General features: G+C 41.2%; 1 protein-coding gene across 8 annotated transcripts in view; it reads right to left on the reverse strand.

Moving 5' to 3' along the window:
• DENND2B (DENN domain containing 2B) overlaps positions 1-25,975 on the reverse strand; it is a 171,655-nt gene that overhangs the window by 109,354 nt on the left and 36,326 nt on the right. For 4 of the 8 annotated variants that reach the window (XM_042785699.1, XM_042785698.1, XM_042785700.1 and 1 more), the window contains one exon: positions 23,336-23,424. The gene's annotated coding sequence lies outside the window, so the exon portion shown is untranslated. Of the gene's footprint in view, positions 1-22,674; positions 22,833-23,335; positions 23,425-23,640; positions 23,660-23,912; positions 23,964-25,475; positions 25,496-25,975 lie in introns of those variants that run through there. The other 4 variants (XM_033006834.2, XM_033006833.2, XM_033006835.2 and 1 more) reach the window with 4 other exon arrangements.

Below are 25,975 nucleotides of genomic sequence, written 5' to 3' on the forward strand. Positions count from 1 at the left end.
AAACTCAAATCCAAACTCGAGTTTTTTAGTCCCTAATTCATGGGTAGAAGCCTCATCCCCCCCATACACATACAGCCCTGTAGTGACTGCAGGAGACTAGTAGTTCCCAGGCTCCTGCAGTTTCTTTAGAGAATTGACTCTGGGGGGAGGGAGGAAAGATGGGAGAGGAGAAAGGACAGAGAATATTGGCAACTATAGCAGAATCACATTAACATAAACTAAGTGCAGCAAACTAATTCTTATTGCCTTTGTTAACAAAAATTATAGTAGCTATAGCAACGGAAAAGGAGCATGGGGGGAGGGAGGTGTGGGGGGATGGGCAAAAAGCACAAGGCTTTTTAAAATCCCCAAAGAACACAGCTTTCTAATACGGAAAAAAATCAAGATTTATTGCACCAGCAGCTCCCACAAGGCAGGGCTATAGTAGTGCACAATGGTTTCAATTAAAAGCAGGAATCATTAACCAGTGCAGCTGGGCTTAGTAGTTGGCAGACAGCATCATCTCTTCCAGTGAGCCATGACTTCTTCAGGGACTGAACTAGCTTCTCTTGCTGTGTGATGCTCCCTTCAGTCCTGTTTCTGGTGGCTTTACCTTATACCCCCTGTCAAACCCTGCGACAAAGTGACTAATGCCACTGCTCAACAGAGAAAAATCTGGGAAAATCTCCCATGCTCAAGTCATCATGCATATAGCCCTTTTCAGACATCACACGCCAATATCCCTATGGGCACTACCCACAGCACGGCACTGCACTGCACACTCAGCAAGCATCTCAGGGAGAAAAGCATTTCGGTCTCCTGCTGCCTGTGTGTATTTTCTTTCTCAAACACACACACTCACAAGCTCAAAGAGGGGAGGAATGTCTGGCACTTGTGCGGTGACTATCTGGCAGAAGCACCGCTCCATTTTCTGGCAACTCAACTAGGGTCTTAGAACAATTATTTCAGTTCCTGATTCAAGCGCTGGAGACAGAAGATCAAGTTACATTTCTCTCCAGCCATCAACACTAATTCAGTTTTCACTAAGTCAGCCTTGCTGGAATTTCACTCTTCCACACTAAAACAAAAAAGGAAAGTGTGAATCAACACTGAAAAGCCATTAGAAGAAACATAAGGAATTTCAAGATTTGCCCTTCACAGATGTAAAAAACACCAATAAGATCCAATAGAGAAAGGGCTGTTTCTTCCTAGAAGGGATATTTTTATAAGATGGAATGATGAAGAACTGAATCTACTGCAAAGAAAATGGTACCATGGTCATCAGTTATATCCGCTGCCTTTATAACTACTGTGTAAATAAGCTTTCTTCTCCCTTACTACTACAAGCTGGTTTGTGAATTTGTAAAGAGCATCTTCCCAGCTATTGCTCAGTCACAGGTGTACGCAGCCATCAGAAGAAGAGGTGCTTTTCTCAAGCAAAGAGTTCAGCTCCCACGGCACTGGCCTTTGTCATTTGCATGAAAGGAAAGTTTTGACAAGCTACCACAAGAATAAGTGTTATAAATCTCCTTTCATCAGGCCTCCGACCACTAGACAGCGAAACAACTGGAAACACTTAAACCTGCTTTAACGTTCCTTGTAGTAGGAGGCAGCGAAACACACACCCACCCACCGGAGCCAATTGCAGCCACCTAACCGCTATGGACCGCAGCTCCTGCCAACAGAGGGTTTCTGTTGAGGCTTTCTGGAGCAACAGCCCTTCCCAGCAGGGCAAGGAAGCCGGGCAACAGCAGCAGATACGCTATGTTCCCGTGTACGCTGCATTCAGAGTGGCAGAAGGCAACAAGGGGGGTTTAGACAGAGGCAAAACAAAAACAAACCCACAAACAAACTGTGAATGATATCAAAAACCTTTTAAACCTTTCCAAGCTGTGAGATAGCATTTGATGATTTGAAAGAGCTTCTCCTCTTTCCTTTTATGAAAATTATTTACATACTGCTGTGTACATGACATGTTAGAGACCTCTCGAGAGACCAGCTGCTATTCCAAAGAACTTACACTTCTATGATAGGAATTTCATAAATGAAGGCACTAACTATCTTCCCAGATGCAGGCTTGAATAGACCCACTGTACTGGTGAGTTCTGCTGAGGGAACAATCTTTCTTCACAGCCCACTGAGCAGGAGTAAACCTGATGCACAGCAGCATTACAGACTTAACTGTCTCATTCTTTCATTGGAGAGGACAAAGACCCACGGGAGCAGTCAGACAAGCGCTACTGCCCATGAGCCCTGCAACCGAGACCCTGTCACACAGCCTTGAGCAGGCTGCTGCCATGCTGCAGCTTGTGTGGGTGATTCAGACTTCGCAAATCCCACTTCTGCACTCACATTGGAAGTCTTAACAGCTGTAATGCCAGAGAGGGCACAATAGTACGCAGTCTCAAAAATGTGGCAAGAAGAAAGCATGATCCCATGTCCTTCCATTCAGCTGGATGTGTCTGGGAAGGACAAGTAGCCAGTGCACTCAGGAGTAGGGTCCCCTTTCTTGTTTACAGATTGGCTGTAGTGCCGTAATGTGCTATCGTTTATGTTTAACAGTATTAAAACATGCAACATGAAATATTTGTGTGAAATGATTAATCTTTTCCAGACAGCGTTTGGAGTGTCACTCCGGCACCAGCATTTCTACCCAAAGTTCTAGCACTGGTGTTCCTACTTTAACTCAGTTCAAAACTGTGAGTAAAATATCATTTAATAGCAATTTGATTTTGCAATGATCTCATTGAAAAGGCATATCCAGCATTGCCCTTGCAACACAGAAACAGCCACAGGATAAGCCTGAGGGACATAGATTAACACTCAGATCAGATACAATTTCAGCCCCTTCTCCATTGCAGGGAATGTTTTGGCCTCTTGCCAAGGAAAGAGCATTCCACACACAGTAGGGTAAATTTGGTATAGCACCCATATGGAAATATCTTCTTCAAGACAAGGCCAGGATGTAAAATCTATTATCTGAACACATGTGTGCTCTCACTCCAGAAGTGAACAAGCGTACAGCAAAGTTTGACTCAAACTTTCCCCATCTCATGGGAGTCCATATTTGAGCAAACTTTCAAATGGTAGCGTCATATTTCCCAGCACTGAAGCTGGCATTTGTCTTCCTTTCCTTGTTTCTCATGGATTTAAGCTGAATGCAGTAGAGATCTAATTCAGATCTGCTCCCCATGCAAGAGTATATTTATTGTATCTCCTAATGTGTGATTACTATAGAAAAAGTAACATTGTATCAACCTGACCTTCAGAGTTACACCTGTCTAGACCCAACAAAGCTCATCAACAAAAGTGTCAAAACAGATTTTGTAATGTTCAATCATAACATATATTTCACCTAGAGAAAGGGCAAACCAGCATTCCACACAGCTTTCATAGAGTTTATGCTCATACCATTGTCAGCTAAACTCTAGATTCAGACACTCCTTTGCTAGTGTTCATAGAGGATATCAGAAATTAAATCATATCCCAGACTTCTCTCATCTCCTACTCCTTCACTGTTCCTCCTTCAGTTCACTTGTACATACACTGATCTTTCCAATACTAGTAAGCAGAAAACTGAAATTGTGCATCTGCAAATAGACGAATTATTACAGATACATAGGTGCTGTTACGCCCAATCATATATGCACAATACTGCACACACAAGTTGTTAATAAACATAACAAAACTTGTCTTCCTGTAAGTAAATTAGCTAGAATAAAGTATACAGAGTATAAATAAAGCTTTCCTACTAAAAATTCCATCACCATAAAACAAATATAGCCTTGGAGGCTTATAAAAATCTATTATGGGGAAATTCTTCAGTTTCAGCTTCACTTGAATATATTTTTTCCTGGGTTTGATTAACGAACAAATCTAAACATTCAAGACAGAAATTAATCCATTTTGTCTGGCATGAAGTCTGCATTACCAAATTCCACATGGTTTCCAGTTGATACCACAAACTTGGCCACAGTTCATTCAAAACTCGGTGCTAGTCCTCCAAAAGGTAGGTAAATACCTGTGAAACCTTTTAGGATGCTGGTACAGTCATTTGTATTAGAGGCAGATAGAATCACACCAGTGCCTAGCGCACCATGAGCTGAAGCTGACTAACAGCAGATTTTATCCTGCTAGAACAAAATAAATGCCTTTTACAACTCCAAAAGGTAATGATTTATGAGATTATGAATACACTTCAAATACCTTCTGTGACTATCTACTCAGCTGATGATTTGAGGCTGAGATATTTGAACTGATAATTTGCCTTGAAATTTGTAGGAGTTATAAATGTACCAGGATTCACAGGTTCCTACAGAGAACAAATTCCCACAATTTCCTGATGGAATAACTGTATCTTTTCTGGTGTGTGCCTAATATCTGTGATAATCTGAACTCCTACCTCATTTTTTCCAGACAGATATTCTCCTGTTTAACCTGAAGGAAGAATGCACAGTGATATATATACATCCTATGTTTTAGATTCAGGATTCATACTAAGAATCCTTTTTCTGATCCTAGGAAGTCTAAGGGCGTGAAAAACATGAAATTCACTTTAGTTGAATCTTCACAGCAACTATACTCTAGGCGGGGCTCCAAAGAAAATACACGTGTGAAGATGGTTTGAAGTTTGAGGACATTTTTTTCAAACTGCTGTTTAATTTTATGGCACAGTTTCAAGACATTATCTCTGCTGTTGCAGATATCTGCATTTTCTTAACCATTTGACCAGTCTTCCTATCAAAAAGTCAGACAGTTAGAGTTTCTGTGAGTGACAAATTTGCCTCATGTTGTAGCTATACCACCAAAACATCAAGCAACTGCTCCATTCAGTTCTCACGGAAGCAAGTTTTGGCCCTTCCAGTTCTAATGAGAAAACTGGAACCACAACACAAAAACTGAGAACCCTTTGGTAATGCAACCACACCCCACTCATATTCTGCTCTGTGCCCAATTTCCCCACCCAGCCACAGATACACAACAGAGAAATACCAGCTGTTGAAACTTTGCAACTGGCAACTCCAATATTGTGCCATTTTGGACTTTCTCCTCAAAGGATCTCTCCACATGGCTTCTTTTATAGAGTTGGGATTTCTTTTCCTGGAGGGAGGGATATTTGGGCATGGAAAATAACTGCGGGCATGAACAATGGATAAGTAGCATTTATAAACTGAAATAAAGTCTTTCAATTTGTGGAAACAGCTGGAGGGAGGAATGAATCTTATGAATAACGTAGTTGAAACTGAACAGACTGTTGACAGCAAGTTCTTTCAGATGCTAACTATGGCTACACTCTTACATGACAGTACAGCACTTAAATCTATAGCTGAAGAAGATTTAATGCACAGTGATGTATCCAGCATTTTCTGTTTTACTATGCTGAGATTAATCAGTTCATCCTTTCCCTACACATAGTTTTTAGGGAAGAGGAAGTAGTTTCTTCTGCATTTCGTGTACTTAACTGTGCTGTAAACATTCTAGAATGAGCATTCATTTTCAAAGCTAAGCGAGAGGTACAGTGTATCTGTGCCAATGTAGAGATGCTCCCTGAAAGGAAAGACACGGTCCCTGAAAGGAAACACACACTACTAGGAAGTCTTTGATTCGCTGGCACGAACAGTATAGTCTCCATGTGGGACTATTCAAAGGCAGTTTTGCAAAGCACCAAACGGATCTTCTGTGCAAGAACTACAGCATGGGCTGAACATCCCAGAGGTAAATACAGCAGCTTGGCATCAAGGGAGTGTGTATGTACATGTATTTGCCTAACAAGTGAAGTAGAGCCAGGCTTCTGCTTGTTCCAGTCTCTCACTGCTCCTGCTTGTATCTCCTCCTCGCTCATTTGATTTGGTGCATAGCCTTTTCTGCTGAAAGAAAAGACTTCCAGCAGACACTACTGCTCCAGGCAACTACCAAACACTACCTTCAGACAATTCTCAAATACTTAACTGAAGTCTTATTCCCATGCCCAGCAATGGTTTGTGTACTCAGGAGCCAATGTATCATTGAAAGTCAATAAAATGCAACTGTGAGAATCATTTAGGTGCTTTTGAAAAGGTGAATCACCCTCAACAGAGCTGAAATAACTGGATGTTATCTGCTTTAAGCAGGAAATTCATTCAATGCAAAAGTATTAAGCTAGGCAGTCAGCCTAGGGTATACGTGCATAGGCACCTTAGAGGAAGCTTCTGCTGAGCTTCATGTTTCTCAAAAGAATGAGGGTTTAGGTAGCAAGAAGAAATCACACTTATGGGAAACAAGAGGGAGACTTCAAGTGTATGTCATTAAATACAGCATCTTTTCAATACAACATCTTTTCAGATTAACTCCATAAGTGAATGTCCAATGAAAATACATGGAAATCACGCAGCCAAAATTCCACACACGGAAACAACTTAGTAATTTTTTTAAATGTATTACCAAAATCTTTCAAAACACTGTCAGCAAGGTACTTTTCCTGTGCTAAGGATAAGCACATCTATTTTGATAAAAATTTTTCTTTTTCTCATGGAAGAAAGAAAAGCTATTTACCAGTTAAATCTTCTCTTTCAAAGCTACCTTGCTTCAGCCAAGCCCCATTATTCATTGTGCTGTTAGACAAGATTGCTTTGATGTCAGTGGATCACACAGAAGACTTAACACAGTAATGTGTCTGAAAAAATCAGTGGTAAGGTCAAGGGTAAACCAAGGTAAGAAGTGTTTAACCAGTTCTAAAATAGTCAAGAGCTTTACTTGTTTCAATAAGCCTGATAAGTTGGCCAACTTGTTTATTTTTTAGTTTTATTTATCTAGCACTACATACTGTAAAAACCTCTATCTTCTGTTACTACTACTGCTTGACTAGTCCAGTCACCCGGAAACTCAACCACCTAAGGAGAAACGAACACTAAATTAGAAATACTCTTGCTTATTAAATGGGCTGTACAGAGGGCACCTTACTTCTGTAATCACTTACAGAATTTAAGATCACAAGTTCATGCTTCAGAAATCAACAGCTACAGAGAAATTAAATGGGGAAAGGATATGACCAGGATTATGGAAAAGTACCATGCCCAGAGAGTTGGGAACTACTTGATTTTTAATTTACAGAATTGTCCCTACTGATAAAGCTGTCAGCCCAAAAGCTCTGTGAAATTTCACAGCATTTTAGCCTGCAACAAGCATTTTAGCCTGCTCACTCAGTAAACTCAAAATTAGAAGCAGAATTTCTATTATTTTTTTCTGTGAACAATAGTAGTTCAGAAGTAGGAAACATGGACTGTTTCAACACCTGTCTATTTGACAGTAACATTCTCAAAAATATAGTCTTTGTGCCAACACACTGAACTCTGAAGTACTTTTATTCCCAAAATCAACAGAGTTTTGCAGGAATGATTAAGGGCCCTTGTTGCTTTCGCTGGGCATCAAAGTGAGTTCAGGACTTAAGGCCAAGGGCCACTGTATTTTAGTCTAAATCTTATTTCTAAGGCTTACTTTAAAAGCACCGATGAGTTCTAAAAACACCACCCCACCCCCCCCCCCAAAAAAAAAAAAAAACACCCCAGGAACTGGGGAGGGGAAAAAAAAGGTTGACTTTGAACAAAAGGATCCAAAGGCCCTGTTCAGACTGGCCAAGTAGCTTGAGTCTTTTTCTTAGTCAACAAGAGGTGTTTTATTATATGCCTTCGTTCTGGGCTGTGGGGAGGTGAAAGGTTTCACACAGACATGAGGAGGCAGGGGAGGTGAGGCAGGGCCTTCCTAAGGATACATTATGAACAAAGGTAGACATGGCTGTAGGAACACCAGCATGGCTGCTTTGTGCAGACTCAACAGTCAGTTCATCAGGTTTATAGTCCAGAGGACATAGAATCACAGAATGGTTTGGGTTGGAAGGGACCTTAAAGACCATCCAGTTCCAACCCCCCTGCCCCGGGCAGGGCCCCCTTCCCCCAGCCCAGGGTGCTCCCAGCCCCGTCCAACCTGGCCTTGAACCCTCCCAGGGAGGGGGCAGCCACAGCTGCTCTGGGCACCCTGGGCCAGCGCCTCACCCCCTGCACAGGGAAGAATTTCTTCCATATACGTAATCTAAATCTCCCCTCTTTCAGTTTAAAACCATTACCCCTCGTCCAATCCCTATGTTCCCTGATAGAATCCCTCCCCAGCTTTCCTGTAGGCCCCCTTTAAGCCCTGGGAGGCTGCGCTAAGGTCTCCCCGGAGCCTTCCCTTCTCCAGGCTGAACCCCCCCAGCTCTCTCAGCCTGGCCTCACAGGGAGCTGCTCCAGCCCCCCCAGCATCTCCGTGGCCTCCTCTGGTCCCGCTCGAGCAGCTCCGTGTCCTTCTGCTGTTGGGGGCCCCAGAGCTGGACCCAGCACTGCAGGGGGGGTCTCACCAGGGCAGAGCAGAGGGGGAGAATCCCCTCCCTGGCCCTGCTGGTCACACTTCTCTTGATGGAGCCCAGGATGTGGTTGGCTTTCTGGGCTGTGAGCACACAGTGCTGGCTCAGCCATGATAGAGACAATTTTACACGGACTGAATCTAACACAAGCTACTACCTTCTGTAAAGATCTCTTTGATAGTTCATCAGCACCTTTAGTCTCAGTTGCTTCTCATTGTTCTTCTCACCAAAGTCCCCAGTAAGCCCTTAGAACATGGCAAAACATGGGGTTCAGGGTTTGTTAGGGTTTGGGGCGTGTGAAAACTAAAGTTCTCTTTAGGCACTGTAAACAGCAAAAAACAACTCCACACCACCTCTCTCAGTGAATGAGCCCCTCAAGAACTAGTTTCAGAACAAACTATGATTAAAAATTCTGTTGAAAATAGTCAAGTTATGGTTTATGGACAGAAAAGCATTTAAAAAATTACATTGGAACTTCCATTAAGAAAACAGTAGAAATGTATGGAGAAATAACTATTTAAACTAATGTAATTTTAAACCACAACTTAACAAATGGATTTGACTTGACACAGATTCCTACCCTCTGTTTTAAGAGAACATTCTGGAGAACAATTCACAAGCATGTTGGTTCTCCTAATTTATCTCAATTTTGTAACAGTTTACAGAGCTTCAGTAAGACTTGTAACACCCTTTCCCACTTTGCTGCCTGCACAACTCCTTATCAGTGAAGGCTATTCAGAGAAGCTGAAAACAAGCAAAATTTAAAGTCATGATCATTAGTTGAAAGGGAAGGGTGTAAGTAACCCTTCTACGTAAAAAATAAGGGACACAAAGGATCTGCCAGTGCTGTAATCTTAGCTGCCTCTGCCACTTCAGAGAGTCCCTAGTTCTTGTGAAAACACTGTTTTCAGTCTAAATTGCTGTTTGCTTGTCTTCTGATTTTTGTCCCTCTTTTCCTCCTTTACAGAGAGGTATCAAATTCCCTTCCAGCTTTTTTTTCCCTTTGTTTTTGCAAGAGATAGCAATTCTTGGTGGCTCTAGAGTCCCTAACTTCAGCAAATTCCAGGCCTACTTTATACTTAGTACCTGTCCAATTCAGCCCAGCTCATGCTATTAACTAGTTGTTACAGGTCTATCACCATTTGCTCTTTGAAATACAGAAGAACCTTTTTTGAAGAATCTTTCTCAACAATACCATAATCTGTGCTCATAATTTTAGTATTAACTGAAAATCAAAGAGGCAATTTCTGTTTCCAGCTGCCTGGATTAAATTGCAGACTAACTCAGCTGATTTCAGTACAGGTAGATTGAATTTGGTTGGTGAGACAGGCTGAAACAATCCACTCCTAGACTTTTGCTGGGATGAGCAACATCCCTTTCAGAACAACAGAGAAAAAGGAAATTCTCTGCAGAGGTAGGCCAGCATCCTTCAACAGAGTCCAATATACAAGCATTTACCTCTTCTTGCCCAATATGCACAAAGACATTGTTAGCAAACTGGTAAAAATGAGCCATTTGTATTGCCCCTATCCTTCTACTTCTCTCAGGTGCAACTCAGACAGCTGCTTTTAAAAATCTTGCCCATGTCTCAGCTTATATTCCAAGCTCTACACACTGTTACTTAGAAAATATTTCTTATTAACTCAAAGAGAAATAATCTGACATTTCTACGCTTTAAAACTATGACCTACCAAAACTAGCAAGAATGAAGATGTAAATATATCCTTACAATAAAATTTACCTCCTCTCAGCCAAAGTTATAGGAACTCAGCATCTTTAAGTATCACAGTGAGAAAGAATAAATAAAAAATTGTAAGTTTCCAGTTAACAGACGTAAAATCACATCTAAAATTTTTTGCCGAAGCTTTTCTTTTCTTTTTGAATCTCATTTTTGTTTCTGTCAACATTATAACATAATCCATCTGAGAAGTTTAAAACTAAACAGTTTTAAGCAGTGGGCAAAACCACAGTATGTTAACTGACAGGAGGTTTTGGCTCCTTCTTCATCTTTAAGCATATATTTCTCAGCTGCTGTTTCTCTGCAGCAGGGACTAAAAAGTTTATAGACTTCAATCCAAAACTTCTAATTTCCTAATCCATGCTGCTTAAGCATGTTTTCTTTTAATTTGTTTGTTTCTTTGATAACTACAACATTATTGTCTTCCAGCTTCTCCATCTGAATATAACCAATACTAATCCACATTTACTACAGCTGGTGGCTTTCCTCTAAACATCTAATAGTATCAGTTGATTGTAAGCAACACACATGGCTGGGATGGTGTCTAGCAGAGTTATCCGCATCTGACAGGTGACAGAGATGATGATCATAGAACAAGACATGGATAGTGAGAAATGGAGGTAAAGCAGAAGTACAGCTGTGATGCCTCTGAACATTAGCCAGTTCAGCCAAATATAAAGTTATTTTCAGTACATAAACTGCAGACAAGAGTTACTAACCTGTTTCTTTTCAAGAATAAAATGATTTTCCTATGTCATATACTTCACAGTCATCTCCAGCATAGAAGATTCTATATTTGAACAATCTGAACGGTGGAATAATAAAAGCTTATAAGATACATATCCTTGTCTATGTTGGAAATAGCACAATTCCAAACTAGAGACTAATGCTGAAATACAATCCAGGGACTGTGCTTCCATTCATAAACTGTTCCATTCGAACACAGGGTCTGGAATGAATTTTATCCTCATGTTCAACCAGAGAGCCACAATTTATTATAGTGCTGCACTTTTCAGTTTCAAAACCATATCCCTAATATTTTTCCCTGTCAAGTCCAATGGAGATTAGCAGACTTCTCAACCAGGATCATCCATAAAGGGGAAATGCAGCAGAATCCGTTTGCCCGGACACAAAAAGAAGCAAGTCTAATTATATACCACATGACTAAAAGAAAAGGAAACCTACTGCATACACACAGCTTCATCTGTTTAAACTGGAAAGGCATCAGAAAGGTCCTTTCATTAGTAACAGCGTAAGTGGGATCTCAAATGTACTTACTTCAGCTCTGCCTTTAACTCACCACTGTACTATCTATATAGCAAGCTAGCTCTATTACTCCTGCATAATATCACAGTAATGCTCCTTGACAACTTCAAAACCCCAAATAAATAGCCAGTGCTTCCCATTCATTGCATATTCTGCAGCTGGGATGTGCCACAAAGGTACAGGGTTATTTACACCAGTTAAACTTTCAGAGCCATCTCAGGAGCACCCCTAGGCTCTCTAGGGAGTCACTATCATCTGATGTTCAAATTAAAGGAAAATCAGTATCCAACAACACTTGTCACTATGATCAATTTCAATCTATAAGATCACTACTTTTTGCAGCATTTTTCTCCAGTTTTCCCCAGTGTCTTAAAATATTTCTCTTGTAAAAAGACCCCACCAAAAATTGCAACAGAGCTGACAAAATTTTCATCAGTAGTTCTCTGCATATAGCAAGATGAGAGAAGCATCTAATGCCAGGATACCACAAAATAAAAGCAATTTAAATAACTACAACAAAACCTCCATCAACTCCTAGGCTAGCACAATTTCCACCTCTGGGTAGGGAGAAGGAGGGAGAGAGGGAAAAAAAAAAAGTCACAAATCCTTTAAAATTGATAACATGGTCCTGCAGCCCAAGGATAAAATCCAGCAGTCTAATCTGATTTAACATGTCATTTCTAAATATTCATTTTCTCACAAAGTTTATTGCACTAGAAATCTCTAACTTGATCAATATATACTTATACCATACCACAAATCATATTTCCACAGTACATGGAGAAATAGAAACTAGAATAAATTTCACATAAACCTTTAAATTAAGTAAAAGGAAACGATGACAGCAATCAGGCACAGAATTCTTCTACAGTAAAATTTATTAATTTATTAACTATTAACAAAGCTTTCATATGCCAGTACAAAGTGTTCCATTTGACAAGTTAAATGCATGTGTTTTGCTCAGTGTAAAACCACCACCACATCTCCTTTGCATAGCATTCTGACATTTTATCTACTTGTTGACCTAATAACATGTACAATGAGTCAGTCTAGTTCCCTTCAACTCTTCAAACTCTCTGACACTGGGAAATTGTTTTACAGGATGGATGAAAATTTAAAATTAACCCTGCTTTAACTACAGTTGCTGTAGAATATCTTTTAGACTCAGGCAACTTGTGACTAAGGTAAGAAATATTTTTAGCAAAGTAGCTACAGTTCCATCAGAAGAAGCTTTACCATCTATTTTGGAAGGCAATATGACAAAAGAACTGTGATGTATTTTCATTCACCTTTTGCCTACAGCTTCTTCCAAACTTTCTGTCCAAAAGCAGCCAAGACCAAGTTCTATGAGTCACTGCTTGAATGAGATCTAATTATTCAATTATTTTTAAAGCCTTTCCTTCCCTTATTTCTTCACAGACTTACACACCTCTTACCCTTCAGGGCATTTGTCCTCACATCTTTCCCGTAACTGGAAGTACGGGTGATTCCTTTCCCACCCCTTAACAACTTTCAGATTGAGAAGAGGACTGAATACAAATCCTGCACAGCCCCTTTGGGTATATTCTTTTTTCATCTAGGGAAGAGAGGAAGAAGAAAAATCTGTATAGTCCCTTACTCATAGACACCATTTTCTAAGACCTGATCTGCAGCTTTGCATACATAACAGATCTATTGCCCCTAAACTAAATGCAAGTTAACCCCCTCACAAAGATATCCATCACATTTACCTTTACTTGAATATCTTAAGATTATTAATCATAGAATAGTTTGGGTTGGAAGGGACCTTCAAGGTCATCTAGTCCCCAACCCCCCTGCCATGGGCAGTGACACCTTCCCCCAGCCCAGGGTGCTCCCAGCCCCATCCAACCTGGGCTTGAACCCTCCCAGGGAGGGGGCAGCCACAGCTGCTCTGGGCAACCTGGGCCAGCGCCTAACCCCCGCACAGGGAAGAATTTCTTCCATATACGTAATCTAAATCTACCCTCTTGCAGTTTAAAACCACTAACCCTCATCCAAACCCTATGTTCCCTGATAGAGTCCCTCCTCAGCTTTCCTGTAGGCCCTCTTTAATATAGCCTCAGATATGAAACTGCAGCTATATGATCCACCTAGCTACGTTTAAGTAGGGGAAACTCTGCACCTAGCAGATATGAGCTATGAAATAGGATTCACGTTTCACTTGGCAGCTTTGTCTAGCATTTCCAACAATGATTGAAAAAGCACTGGCTTAATTTATAGCAGTAACCACAAAAATAATAATTAGATTTATTACTCGTTGCTCTAAAATAAATATATGCGCCTATGTATGTTTCAGTCAAAATCATCACCTTCAAGTATGGAATGACACAACTGTGGCACTATAAACAACAGTGCACTAGCAAGCAGCTGAAGCATCACCATTTCCTATCTCAGAGATAACTCTGGAAATCTCAAACCAAGGAGTTACTCAGCACTGCCTGTGCACAGGCTTGCTACAGTCAAATGAGATGGTCAGTCCCAGAACACAGTCTTGAACAAAGTAGGTCTGCCTTCACTCTCTTGGAAAACTCTCTTAGGCAAAGCTAAGATCTCCCAGACAAAAGCTTCTACCTGGTTTGGAAATAAACTGTTCCAGGGGATACTTTTATTATTTGGAGTCTGCCAATACAGATAGCTGAGGTGAGCAGTAATTCATATATACGTTATACACACACACAGAGCTATCTGATGAACTACACAAGAGCTGTGTGTAGCACCAGGATTGAACCTCACAACCTTCTGATACAGAGCCCCAAAGTCTATCACTTCAGCTAAAAAAAACTCCAATACCTGCCAATATTAGCAAAGCTGCATCCTGTTTGCAATTCCCTGCAGAGATAGACTGAGTGTTATAAGCAGATCTGATTCTATTCCAGAAAGGGCAGTCACGTTATACTTCACAAAGCTCTGGAGCCCTCTTCATTTTCTTATTTATGTCATATTATCTAATTTGTCCAACTAGTATTTGCCACCTTCTACCTTTCCTCCATAAGAAGGACATACTTACATTACAGATTCTGCTAGATTTCAAGATTGATGGATTCATGATAGAAAGAGATCTCTGCGTGTCTACAGTTTTATCCTTTTCCTTATTTTATGTATGAGTGTGATTTGGCATGCTACATATTAATAGATAACCTACAGATAACAAACAATTACAGATTCTTTCATGTTGTAGTGTTGAATGAGGACTTTTGAAGGGAGATACTAGTTGAATATAAATAAAATGTTCCTGCTTTTTTTGGTTTTAGTAACTGCAACAGAACAAGTCTAACTATTTACCCCCACAGGTTCAACCTTGGCCAACATACCTATCTGAATCTCCATAACCCTTCTGCAAGAAAGCCCTTTTGATTCAAGGGTACCCAAGCCTGCCCAGTAACAGTCAAAACATCAGTGCTTCTGATCCATTCCTCAAAATTTCGATCTGACCTTTAGAGATTCCTTGGTCACTAAAACAATGAATAAATCTTGTCAACAAATGGGAAAAGAGGTATTAATTCATCATTGATTCAGCCCCATACAGGAGGTACTGCAAATTACAGAGGAATGCAACTAGTCCTAGCTGGCTAGTTCACATACAAAGAGCAGGAAGAATAATTTTCTCTTCTTATCCATATGCTTTCCTGACTAGGGCCAGCAGGGGATTTTCTGGGGGATTTGCTGATAAAACACAGCTTTATCACATTTATCAGACCTGAGGCTGTCATGGAAACGTAACTGATGTGACAACTGTTAATGAGCCACTGTCACAAGGGCAATCTGTCCAAGCCAACAGATTTGCTGCTCCTGTTCAGTAGTGGGCAGCAGTGAAACAGCTTAGCAAGTTCTCAACATCACCTCGCCACCACAAGTGTCCCAGAGTGCTTTGTTTTGGGAGCACCATGTCTCCAAGTGACTGAAAAAATATTTTACATGATTCCCAGTTTATGATGATGGATTGGTTGGTTGGGTTGCTTTTAAATCAGATTGTAAGCAAATGTTGAAATAAGTGTTAAGCTGAGACAGAAGTCTGGGGTTTGACTTGCCTCCTGCCCACCTTGTGGGAAGGCAACCACTCATCCAAAAGAATAATTACCTTTTAACAAGGTTTTCTTTCCTCTTTCACAGATAATCAGCTGGCTTTTTTCTGCACTCTTCCGCCAACCTATTCCTAGCCTCTCCCTTTTCTACCCAGACTCAGGAGTAGCTGACTGTTTCCCTCACTGCAAGCAACAGGCTTCTCCTTTTCTCCTGACAAATCATTTTTTAATAGTAAATATTTTAATACTTTCATAAGCCAGCATATCATTTGGCACCAATACAGGCAGCAGGAACTCATCCTTCTCAGATCCAGGGGCACTTCAGAGTCTGTCCTGTCTCCATGGGGCACATGTGATGACAGATCTCAGCAGACAGTAAGCCCATGTGCATTACTACTGTAGGCAAGGTCATACAACTCAACAACAATGCAACTGCCAAAATTACCATTACATACCCGGTACAACTTGGCAAGAGGCTGATGCACAAGAGAGCTTCACCTAATGCAGCCTGGTTTTGCACATGGAAATTTTATTGAGGGGAAGGAAGAGGAATGTGGTCATTTTTGTTCAGGATTTCAGGACATTACACTGCCTAACCAGAGCAGCCATTGACTGACACCTGAAATCTCTGGATAAATGGCTACTTTGCAATTAGAACATAAACCACATAGATTTTCCAGAAAAATCATGGGAACCTTTAACGTAACTCCACCGGTTTCATCTTCCTCTACCTGAGGATCCAGCCATGCTTTTAGAACAGGTAGGTACGCCCATGTTATCAGAACCATCAGTGCCACAGGCACAGGAACTGCGCTGGGATCTGCTGACAAGGTGCTGCAGCTGATGACCTCAGGCTGCCTCTTGGACGCCCTGTTCTTCCAGATGGTCATAAATCCCCAGGAAACGTTCTGTGCTATTGTAGTACACAGCGCCGAGTCATGCTTACATTTGTTTTCTACTGTCCATGCATGTCAGCCGATAGTAAATAAAACGAAGCAGGGACCTTAGCTCTTGATGTGTCTCAGCAGAAAACTGGATGACGTCTCCATAGGAGAAGAAAGCAGACCTTAATGCAAATGCCAGATTTGACAGTATATTATACTATCCACTGAGTCTGGTACAGAAGAGATTACAACCTGCCGATGGGGTCCTCTGTGCAACCAGCTTGTATAGCAGCCCCCTCACCACACACATAGAGCTCCAAACATGGGCATGAAGCGAGCATTTCTAAATGCAGTGAGGTTCAACTTCTGCTTTCAAACAACCTTTATATAAAGCAAATCTCATTTTCAGGGAGACTTTTATTGAAAAAGCAACCTGGGCTCAACTGCTTGATAGAAAGTGAAAAAGCCTTACTCTCATTGCTACCCTTTCCCTTGTCTCCATGGTCCCTAAAGTGGGGGGGAGGAGAAGGGCGGAGGCAGCACATGGTGACAGGCAGGGTCTGTAAGGACCTCAGCTCTGCATGTGTTTTGGGACCACCTCTTCCATGTCTTGACAGCAGCTCTGGCCTGGCTCAAGGGAACAGTGTTCCTGCCCAACTGATCGCCCCATCACCCTCAAGGACACAAGCTCTGTGTGCTGAAAAACACACAGTCTCCTCCCAGTCCATGGCGACTGGGGGGCAGTTCAACCTTCTTACCTCGTGCCAGTCCTTGCTCTCATCTTTTGTGACTCCTGCCCCTCGGAGCATCCCAAGCAGGGGCAGAGGGAACAGTTCCATGAAAGCAGGTGACATTACAGCATCATGGTAGAGGCTTTTTGCTGTAGGAGACAGAAGACTTAAATGGATCATCTTATGCAGCTCCAGGGACAGGACTTGCTCTCCTTCTCCACTAAAGCCTCAGATCAGGGAAAGAGCTGTGCTTCAGCTGCCCAGGCTGGGAGCAGAGTCTTGCTTATGGGTAGCACAGAAGGGCAAGTGCTTTTCACAGGAATCAAAGGGGGTGGCCAGACAGCCGCCTGTACATGTCCCACAGTGATACCACTCAACTTGTAACCGACTGACGTGTGCTGCTGCTCACAAAAGAACACTTAAAAAACAGTGTTTGCTCTTACGTCTTCCTACATTCCCAAAAGTCAATGTACTGCCCCAAGCATGAGTGTAGCAAGGTCAGAAAGATGGTGAAACAGTCTGCTGCACAACAGAGCAGCTCTAGTCCAGAGCATCAGCTGATTGCACAGCATATCCATTGTCCAAAGTGGGGTTTTTTCCAACTGTTCCCTCTGAAACCAACTTGACTCATGTCCAAAAACCAACACCAAAATGAAGTCACTTGAAACAATTTTTTAGGCAGCTTCCTGAAGACAGAGTTGTGATATGTCCCCCTCCCTGCAACAATGTGTCAGGAAACCCCCGGGGACCTCTCCCAGAACTGCTAGGGGATGAACGCAACAGGCTGAGCTGTTCAGCTTCTCACCTCCCCCAGCACAGGCTTGAACATGTTGAGAGCAGAGTAGTATGAAGATGGCTTTGTCCCCTGCAAATCTTTCAGATAAACAGGACTGTGCGCTACATCAGAGATTTTTCTTTGTATCTTTAGTCAATACTTTCTTGGCTTGCCACTCTTGACAACTCAGTCATAAACCAGCTCTCTCTGGAATATGCCATTCAAATTAATCAGCTCTCAGCTGTTCTCCTTTTAAAACTAATAATAGAAGATCTGCATGAGCCTGTGAGAGACTGAAACATGGGAATGCGAATTGTGCAGCTGCAAATGTTTCCATACTGTTGCAGCTCTCAAATTGCTTTTTGCTCTCTACCAAGAAGGCATCAAATAGCATTGCAGGGAGCAGGTTATGCAGTGTCAAAATTGTTCAACTATCCTCAGCGTGTCCATAATGTGATAAATGTTTATTGATGTCTTTTAAATTTCAAACATGGTTTAAAGAGGGGAAGGATGTTCTGGTCATAAATCAACAGGCTCAGCTGGACCAGGAGCACAGATAATTTGATGGCTTGTATCCTTTCGATGCCAGCTACACAAAGGTTGCCAAGTTGTGCTCTTGCCATTGGCAAAAGTTTTAGCCTCCGATTCATCATCTTGTCAAACTGAAACAGGATGGGGAAGAAAAGGTTCGAGGCAGGAGTACTCCCTCTACCAGGATGGGGAAATGGGACTCCTTTGAACAGCCCCTTGCATACAGGAGTTCCTCTCCAAGTGGGCAGAGGGGATTAATGCTACATGAGGCTTGAACTCAGAATGAAAGCTGGCACTGGAAGAAAGCCAACTGTGCAACACTCCTCTAACTGCTTAGGGGACTCTGTTGTTGTCACGTGAAACTGAGAAACAACTGGGAGGCTCCGTTCAGAAAGCACTCGGGGTGGAAGCACATTAGTAAAGCCTGATGAAGGAACAAGAGCAGCACCTGTCTCTTCCAAGTCTGCCTGCAGCTAGTACCCATCAGGGGACTTTGCCTCTACCAGCAGTAGGTTCATTTTCAGCTGAAAAATGTTTTAGAAAGCCTCCCAGGCTTTTAAGAGAAAGAAGTTTAAAACCCAGACCGGAAGCCTTAATTATAATGGATTTGTGTGAAAGTTGCCAGATCTCTCCCTGCTCTGTGATCAGGGCTGGGCCAAGAGTCTGCTTTGTGTCACACTGGCAACTATGTTAAGTTCAGCAAAGTAACTGGGTCAAAGATGCAAAGGCAGAACAGAGATCACTGACTAGCACTAACAATAGCCTGCACTGCAGAGCAGAGAGACAGTGCAATCATTTCAAGATTCTTGTTGTAATTAAAAGGTAGCCACAGTCATATCGAGTGGGAGCTGCTCAGAACAAATCCTTTTGCATGTCACATTTTACACATTAGAAAGTCACTCAGGGTCACCATGACCGGAAAACAGCTCAGTACATGAAACAACTGTGAGAACTAGTTGATCATATTGCTGGAATTGAAATTAACTTACAGAAAATAAGGAAAGATTGGAGCATTCTCATGAGCAGCTCTTCTAAATATGCAGCACTGTTGTTTTCAGTCAATGAATTCCATCTACTGTGAGCATAACGTTACAGATGGAGAATACCGATCTCATGTTCAAGAATTTAATAGTGTTTACTCTAACACCAGGTGCTCTGGAGATCACTCGACCTTCAGAGAAAACAGCAGGAACAGAGACAACTACATTGTTTTTTCCAGTGTCTCAGACTTTCCCTAAGAAAAATCAAAGAGACTGGAGTAAGAGCAGAAACAAATATTGAATGATACAGGCCAAGTCAGTCCTAGGCTTCTAGATAGCTTCAGAATACTTGCAAACAAAGCAGCGTAACAAAAACAAATGTCAACATAGCAATTAACCTGGAACTCACTGCAACAGACAACAGGGAAACATACCTTGTCAACCTATGAATAGAGGGACTATAAGCAGTTACACAAAATATGACCTTATAAAAGATAAAGCAAGCAACTAAACTCTTGTAACTCAGAATATAAAAATTACTTGTTAGATAGTCAAGGAAAGAGAACAAAAACCATTTCTACTATGTCCTTCCATTTTCCTTTTAAGTGCAATGACACAGGATACAAATAATCCTATCAAAAAAACCCACATTAATCTCTCTGGAAAACTCAGAACCACTGGCTATCCACAGACAGAATGTGAACATACAGTCACTGCCAGAAACATGGTGGCCACATGGGACCAATGAGGAGATTTATGTCAGAACAACAACATAAAGCAACTCTCCAAGATATAGAAATGATTGCACTTATAAAGCAACAACTACGGCAGGCTGCAAATGCTGGGCTAAGGACCTGTCCGCAGGAGATGTGTCGAGCACAGAGCCTGCACAGGCTGCTGCAAGAACTCCACAGGCATGACCAGGCATAGCAGCAGCCTTCTTGAATTGCTTACTCCCTTAATGGCTGAAAAAAAAACCAAAACAATGCCTATGTGCTGCTGGTTATGCTTATGACCAACCTCAGTAGGTCAGCTATACAGTATCTCATTATGAGCACAGTTATGATTTATTGATTTATTTTTTGAATTTCCTACTGGTAAGGTATACATGGTATATAACATTTAAAAACTTCATTTGGAACCATTCATAATGCTAGGACATATGGAAATTATATTAAAGGACTATGGGAATCATGTCTTGCATCATTTTTCAAAGTAACATGTAAATACTACAACACAGACCATTAAGGGAAATGCCACTCAACCAGAAACACTAGAAGATAACTCACCAGGCTTCCCACTGCCTTGTACCACACAACAGATAAATGCTAAAAAGCAACTGTTGCCTTTGAAATTCCCAATTTGCAACACCTTGCAGAGATCTCTCAGGAGTCTCAAGATGACCATCTGTAAAATGTAAGCATTTAAAAACAATGTTCCTGATTTTGAAAATCATCATCTTTGTCTGTCTCGGAAATTTTAGGGACTAATAGCGTTCTCCCACAAATTAGCCTTAAACTTGAGTAATCACCACAGTGTTCCTTCTTAAGGAGAGGGATGGTTCAAATTAACATGCCAGCTCCACAGATATTTCATTCCTAGTCAAGAATGGCATGAGGATTTCTTATTAAACTGCTTCCAATGAAACAGATTAAAAAATTATTATTTTTTCCAATCACTTAACCAAGTCACTAATTGATGTTCACTAACAGCAGTATTTTATTTACAGAATCAAGCTGGTAGGCAAGAAGGGGACACAAAGTGTTAGGCTCTGCTGACCAGCCCTCAGTTTGCAGATGACAGCCATCGGTTCTGTACATGTTGCTGAAAGATTGCCTGCTCCAGGACAGCCTGCTTCTCCCTCATGTTTGCTCTACTGGCAGATCACAGTGATAACTGTTTTCCCCCTAAAGTCTTCCTGAAGCTCCTCCCTGAAACACAGTCAGTACTGCCCTTTAATCAAGGAACAATTCGCACACACAGACACACACATGCACACACGCTCATAAGCCACAGCCATTTGTGAAGAGGGGAGGTGGGATATAAGGATCCAGTTTTCATTCACTGCACTTTCCCCTCTAGGACGACTTCAGGAGAAAGCATCACTATTATCTCCAGTGCATGTTAGCAGCCAGGCTGAAGCCAGTCAGCAGTGCCTGGCATTGTTTGGAGGAACACAAAAGATCTTCTGTTTGGAAAGTTCAAGAAAGCAAGCAGAGAGCCCGTGGCCTGGTCCTGCAGTCAAAAGCCTGAAACGGAGGCTGAGAAGTTCTCAGGCAGAGGCTGATCTGAAGCCCTTTGAAGTTGATGGGAAAACTCCCATGGACTCCAGCAAGCTTTGGATCATGCCTGAAATGCACAGAAGGGAGCAAAGCAGCAAAAAAGTAGAAATGAACGTCTGCTACAGGGGAGTTTAAACAGCACTGGAATGACCTAATCTTTCCATCGTGGTTATCAGTACAGTGTATTTTTGTGAAGTTTGAGGAAGTAGGATTATATCTTTTTTTAAGTCTTTTCTTGAGGACTTAGCAGTTGTACTTAAAATGCTATGCATGCTATTCTAGTGCTGAGTGTTGAATATAACATTCAGCAAAGAACTTTGAGGAAAGGAGGGAAAAGATGACCCTTTTAGATTGCTGAAATTACTAGTTTTATTCTTTTGTCCCCCGCTACCCTCTCCCAAAAAGTCTGGTTTAAATCTATGAAACATACAGTCCAGTACTGAAAACCTTCTTAAAAACAATGCTGCCAGCATCATCTATTCATAAGCAACAGTTTGAGGCAGAGCCCAACCCAGAAGAAACTCTTTAGCAGCATTCTCTAAACAATTGCTAAAGGATCCCAAGTGCATGGAGATTCCAAATCCTCTACTTAATTACAGTGAAATTAATTTTCTCATTAAAGATGAATATAGGAACATCCAAGAAGAAAAACATGTCTTCAGAATTCTGTAACACTTCCCTAATTATTTTCTTGCATATAGGAGTAATTGTTGCAGTGGTTTTAAAGTTTGGTGCTGTCTAGGTCCTAAATGACATTTTCTGCGAATTAATTTGTTAGAAACTTTTTTTTTTATAAACACTTCTTGCAACCTTTGCACAAGATTCAACAAAGAGCCAAAGTATCCTTTTTTTTTTTTTTTTTTTTCCAAAACGTAGGATGTTTCCTCTTTCCTTTGCTAATAGAATCCAACTGTTGCCACATGACATCATTCCCCAGAGCTAGGGAATCCAAGCTCACTCACTCAGATGCTCGGCTGGGAGTAAATACCGCAGGAGAAAAAAAAAGCAAACAAACAAAAAAATGAACAAGCAAAAAACCCACCGAACTTTAAAATGTGAGGAAATAATATTGAAAAGGCAATTTTTGTTACCTGAAATTTGGAGCGTTTCCCTTTCCACTCCATTCTCAGATTTGTATTTCCCAGACAAAACTCTACCTTATTATCTGAGGCAATCAGAAAACCAGTCGTTTAGCGTCTAATACCTGCTGTGCTTCTCAACTCCTTCATATGACCTTTCGCAGCACTGATTCCAGCTAAAATGATTGCAGTGAACACAGACTGGCCAGGCCAGTTGTCATGGAGACATCTCTCTCTCTCTCTCTCTTCATACGCACGCGCGCGCATACACACACACACAGATTTAAACAATTCTGGGAGGCATCCACAAAACAGCATGCCTTTTCATCAGCTAAGTTTTTGAAGCATTCCACCCCTCCTCCAAGCCCTCCCTAGAGTCAGCCCAGGAAGCTGAGCTTTCGTCATGAATCGGTTGTTCAAATTAGAGATATTGCCTTTTAAAAAAAAAAGAAAACCAGCACAGAACTTGTACTTTTTTTTCCCCCAGGAAGGAAAACAGAGGTGTTAGCTTGCCAAAGCTTTGAACTAAAAGTAAATCTATTGCATTCAAACCTGCGGGCTATTTGTCTTCGCCTGACTTGTTATGAATTTGATATCTGAAAGCACTAAGGCTTTGTTGAAATACAATCATGCAGATTACAAGAAATTCTGCTGGCACGGCCTGACTGCTTACCTTGCTGTTCTCCCAGTACCCAGCCAGTGACTTAATTAGCACAGGTATTCATCGTGGCCATGCAGGACTTCCTGTATTCTTTCATGTTTCTGTAATTAAGAAGAAAAATGTGCAGGTCAGGAACATTCAACTGAAACAAGCAGAAAAAAAATCCCCCAGCTAAACAAGAAAACACAGATACATTTGGAAGTTTTCATAAACTTTCATATAAGTTTATGTGGCCCTTGCCCAAAACTCACTACCTCCCAGTTAAAGGGGAAACCCATTTCCATGTCAGTTGTGAACACAAGAACCAATTAATTTACCATATTCACTGGCATCATGATTGCAAAACAAAACTTAATCCAAACAAAGACAAACAACATTTTTTTCCTTGACAAAAAAAAATTCCAAATTAATCCCCAGCAGCACCCTATAGTAAAGCCTGGAGTAATAAATCAAGAGAACAGAAAATACTTTAACAAAAAAGAAAGAAAAATAACATTTAGTAAGGAAATTCCATAAAAAATATTTGGACTCAGAAGATCAGCACCATGCCCAAAGTTTTTACACTTTGAGAAATAGCTTGGAGACTTACTCTTTAGAGGATTTAACCAGAGTGAGTCATTCAAAGTTTTAAAACTTCATAAAAGAGACTAAATGGACTGCATGACTGCTTTTTGCAACAAGCAGCGTAAGCAACGGTCCCTCTAGTGGGCGTAGAACTGCAAAGCTGGCTGTGCCCCACTCCCTAGGAAATCGATTTCTTTTTTCTCTGTCAACCACTTCATTATGCTGTTGGGATATTCCACCCCTGCATTAAAAACTTAAAATAAAATTAGCACATGCAACCCTTCATATGTTATTTAGGGAGCTGAACACAAGAAAATGTGTATGTACATTGCATAATGAACACAGCCAGGTTTGTACATGAGGAGATATAAAAGAGTTCCAACATGTAACTCTTCTGGTTGTGTTTGTAACATGATAGCAAAAGTGGGATTAAAAAACACATAGACAGTGAGATAGCCAAGACGTCTGACGGGAACACCTATCTCTCCATATAGCTATTACAAGATATAAATTACACTAGAGCATATTATTGTCTGTACTTCTCAAAACTTTACATTTTGTGAGCGACAGAGCTCCCAATGGACTGTACACTTAAACAACGTCTCTTTCTACCTAAAACACTACTCAAAGGCATGTATAGGAGGCATATTTTACAGTTATCAAAAACTGCATGCAGACTATTCACAGCTAGATGAATATAAAAAGACAGCTACTTCAGCTGTCAAGAATCTAGAAGATGCTGACATCGCATCACATGAAAGCTTTTCTAGACGTGAAAATGCCACATGCTAAGCTTGAAAACTCACACTAAATTCCCTTAAGAATGTATCAGTGAAGCCCAGCAGAACAATAGGAGCCAAATATTAAAAAAAAAAAAAAAAGACAAGTTTTTGTGTTGAAAATTTCTTTTTGGTGTATGACTGAGTTAATCTCATCGCATGATGCAAGTGGGCATAGTTTCAGCAGCGTAACTGGGGAAAGAGGGAGACAGTAGCTCCTCCCAAGAAAGGAATGCTTTATCCTACATCAGCGCAAAGGGAGCGCTCAGAGACAGGGAAGTAATTAAAAAAAAAAAAAACAACTCCACACCACCTAGGAATTGATCAATGGACAGGTGAAATGGCTGATCAGTCTCAGATTTTTTATAAACCCCATTTCTGGTAGCAGAGGAGTATGTACCAGCTGTCTGCATCATGTCCCACTCCTGAGTTTATCACAAGGTTCTGCACCACTTCATTATGTGTCCACAGCTGCATATACGGTAAGGATCTCAGAGGAGCATGCAAACCAGCATTTATAAACAATTGAAAATGCTCATTACATTACATGTACACTCAGTTACAGTTTAAAGTTCCAAACAAGACAAATGAATTAGTTAAAATATATTATGCATGCACAAATATGTAGGTACAAAGCACAGTAGTAAAACTATGGCTGAAGCTTTGGTCTTGGGCAGGTGACTACCACAGCAACCCCAGACAAACACATTTCTATTCTAAGCCTCATGAATACACTCCAAATCAATTCCTTGCCAAAAGGTGAAATACATTGCTCAGATTGGCCCCAGTGAAACAAAAAACATTCTCACCTTTTACTTTTTTTCTCACTGGGCTTTTCTATGAGCACATCAGCACCTCAAAACAAAATTTAGGATCAGGATAGAGTTTGGGATCATAAACAGAGGACATGACGAACAGTTGATATTATATTAATTACAGTGTCATGGCTACAGTGCAATCAAAAAGCATTAGAATATGTACCATCATCTCCTGCACGAGACAGACAATCCATTACTCACACATGGCTGATGTTTAGTTTCTTATTTCCAATACACTTCCCGTTTCTGACGGGCTGAACACACTCCTTCCTATGCTCTGTGGTCACAAGCACAGGAGGCAGGAGTAGACACGCACGGAAAGGGATGCGTGTGCAGCGAGGAGCCCTCGCAGGGCACACCTGGCTCCTCTGCACTTGGGACTGGAAAGGGAAATCGGAGCCGCTCTCTCTGTGAGCTGCATGGTCTGAGATTCTTTACCGAACACTTTCCAAGTCAAGCAGCCATCAATAGCAACAGGAGAGGAAACAAAA

The sequence above is a fragment of the Tyto alba genome, unplaced genomic scaffold (genome assembly GCF_018691265.1).
Source record: "Tyto alba isolate M040663 unplaced genomic scaffold, T.alba_DEE_v4.0 Super-Scaffold_8, whole genome shotgun sequence".
Classification (NCBI taxonomy): domain Eukaryota; kingdom Metazoa; phylum Chordata; class Aves; order Strigiformes; family Tytonidae; genus Tyto; species Tyto alba.